Genomic DNA, 3,279 nt, shown 5'->3' on the forward strand with positions numbered 1-3,279 from the left:
CTCTCTCTCTCTCTCTGCTTATCTATCTGAGAAACTTCTGAACGTTTGTCCACTATTGTGTTTCTTTTCCTTGAGAGTTGAGACCTCTCGATGTCCATTTTTGAGGGGTCTTGTACAGCTTCTTCCTTGGAAAGTTCCTCATCATCCAATACTAGCACTGCTAGTCCGAGTATTCAAATGGTTTCAAAATCGGTTTCTGAGAGGCTGCTAGGGAAGTTCTTTGATGCTTCACAATATGACTTTGATTATGAGCAGAGTGGTTTGTGGTCTCCTCCAATACAACGTAGGGCATTCTTGGACTCACCAGGTAAAATATGCTCCCAAGATGTCATATTCTCTAAACTTAAAAGAGCAAACAAAGCAAGGAACTGGAGACGCATATTTTGTTTCAACATTGTAAGTGCATTCTTCCATTTCCGATCCTCTTTTCTTTATTTTATTTTAGGGTAATAATAAATACTCTTACAACAAATGCTTTTTTTTTTTTTTACATCCACTCTCAAAATTTTAAAATGTTGATATTTCTATATCTATATTGTGAATGTCGATTTAAAATAGTGAATATAAATGAGGGTACATAAGAGAGAATACTTTCCCTTTATTTTAGGTTATGTTTTTTTTTTTTGATACATTATTTTATGTTATTTAAATTTATGTTCGGTTATGTGTTTTTTTTTTTCCCTTCCTGTTATCTCTTATATAATAATTGGTTACCAAATAATGCTGGATGCTTTTCTTTCTTTTTCAGGCCTTTTGGTGCTCTTAATGACAATGTTGGTGCCACCCTCACAATTAATGATATATACCATCCACAAAGCCCCTTCTTTTCTCTATACGTATATATTAATATAATCCCTCACAATGTTGTGTAAAGCGACAGAGATACGCATTCCAGCAATCAAGAAGTCGAGCTTGTCCAAAAAAGAAATTACCGATCAGTCAAATTTCTAAGAGGTTTAAGTGAAAATAGAACCACTGAATATGTGTGAATTTTTATTTATTTCTTTTTACAGCTACAGATATACATACATGTATTTTTAGTTTGAGTGGCTACATGTATTCATAGAGATCCTAATTATGTTATAATTTATTTGAATCTTTTGTGCTTGGTTTGAGATTGTAAATGAAGTCATTCATGCATTGGGAGTTATAGGATAATTCTGGTACTACAACTTTGGCACAACTTGTGCCACAAGTTGGGGCACCAAGGAATTATAAGGAACCGTGCAATGACAAATCTGCCAGACCAGACATGGTTGGTGTGGAAATTAATAAGAGAATTTAAGTCTGGCTTTGCTGCTAATTAATTAATAAAGGGTAGACTAGAGCCTGCTTTTTGGTTATAAAGGACAATGCATTGCAAACAACGGTTCTTTTTAAATACTCTTCTTCTTTTGTCTGTTATGACTCATCAACTTGTTCTTGAATTAAATCCTTGCCCCACTTTTTGGGTAAATCGAAGTTGAGCTCTACTTTTTCGTGGTCCAAAGTGCATACCCTCTCTTTTTCGTTGTCTATATGGGAGCTCTGCTACGTACCGATCGAGTGAAATTTAGACACAAATTCGATCACGCGAACCAAAAGTCAGAAGTGACTCTTAAACGTGGGATAGTGTTAACAATCATACTGGTTTTCTATAGAATAAATTGGAGGTGATTATAATTTTTAAAAATATATATATACCTTGTATATAAATCCCAACCTAATACATCCATGTAGTATATATCAACTTATTTATTTTTATTCACATTTTAACTGTCACTTAATTACTAAAAAATTTAGCTTTTAGTAACTTGGAAAGTTGCTTTATCTATTTTAAGTTAACACCTCACTTTTAAAATGCACATTGCATTAAATCTTCTATTTTTACGTACAACTCATTAAAATAATTTAAACAATTTAACATATTAATTTATCTATTTGTAACCTATCTTTCTCTCTTCCTCTCCAATCCATAAAATAAATGAATTAAATATTATAGCAACATGCTACAATAGTAGATCACTAAAGCATGTTGCTATATTTTTTTAGCTTTAGCACCTTTGATATAACATGTATTTTGGTGTTTGAAGTGTTAAAAATAAATTTTAAGTGATTTTAGCGTCAAACTTTTATGTGAAAGCTAGGGTTAAATAAAAAATAAAGAAAACAGTCGTCCAGTAAATTTGGATGGTAAAATGACCCATCAGCAGATAAGCTCCGCGTGCTTGCCTATCTAAAAGAGTTTCAGGTTGGGTTTTCTGCCATAAGCCCAGAGGAGTCTCTTTCTGAGTCTTAATACTGCACATCCGTTCATTTTAAATCCAAAAGATGCAACTATATCTATTTTTATGAGATTAAATTGGGTCAGGAGCTGGCGTAAAAGGGGTGCTTTACGCCAGCCAATCCTGACCTGACACGTCAGCAAATAATTAAAAAAACATTTTTTCTCTCCCTCTCTCCTCTTCCCATCTCCCTCACTTTCCAGAAACATTGAAGGCTTGAAACAACGATGAAGGAGCCACAACCTCTCTTCTTCATATCTTCCTCTCTTCTGCAAAATCCTCGGAAAGCCTGCAAATTTTATAAAAAAATCTCAGCAGTTTCAAGAAAGATAGAAGACATACAAACAAGAAATCACAGAAGGAAAAAATAGAAGACATAACCATGAGTGAAGCCTCAAGCAAATGGGTCCTCCATAGAACCTGATCCATGGGTGACATGGTTCCAAGCTTTACACCCTTGTTCTGGATCTTAACAATGCTCATAAGGCTTGATAGTAGAATCACAGACATGGTACCAGCTATAGTTTTCACAGTGGCAGGACCTTTCCCAATCTTCAGCTGATCCAAACTCTTTATCACAAGCTCTCTCAAAGGCCCAATCTTGACCAATAGAAGAAATGCCAAAACACCCTCAGCAAACAAAACCAAGAACAACAACTGAATCATTTCTCTCCTTCAACAAAGAAGCCTTGATTTTTCTTTCTCTCCAATGCCAATTAATATTCACAAAAATTTATAAAAACCCACTTCACTAAAACAAGTTTTAAGCTTTAAAAAATGAGGTTTTTTCCAATCCATAGATCCACAGACCCATCCATTAGCAAAAAGCAAGAAACTTTCTTGCAGAGACCCATTTGCTCTTTCTGATTGGAACAAGAAAAACACACACCAGAACCATATCAGCAGTAAACAAATGCAAAAGCCTTAATTTTCCTAAAATGGGTTGAGGAAATAAAGGAAACCCACTTCAAAAAACCTGGTTTTATCTCAAAACAATGAGGGTTTAACGCCACAG

At 34.5% G+C, this 3,279-nt stretch overlaps 1 long non-coding RNA gene across 1 annotated transcript; it reads left to right on the forward strand.

Annotated features, from left to right (window-relative positions):
- Positions 1-32: 32 nt before the first annotated feature.
- LOC142641701 (uncharacterized) lies at positions 33-1,098 on the forward strand. Its single transcript, XR_012845444.1, has 2 exons — positions 33-396; positions 749-1,098. It is a non-coding gene; the product is annotated as an uncharacterized LOC142641701 (long non-coding RNA).
- The last annotated feature ends 2,181 nt before the right edge of the window (positions 1,099-3,279 follow it).

Source organism: Castanea sativa, chromosome 6 (assembly GCF_040712315.1).
Source record: "Castanea sativa cultivar Marrone di Chiusa Pesio chromosome 6, ASM4071231v1".
Lineage (NCBI taxonomy): Eukaryota > Viridiplantae > Streptophyta > Magnoliopsida > Fagales > Fagaceae > Castanea > Castanea sativa.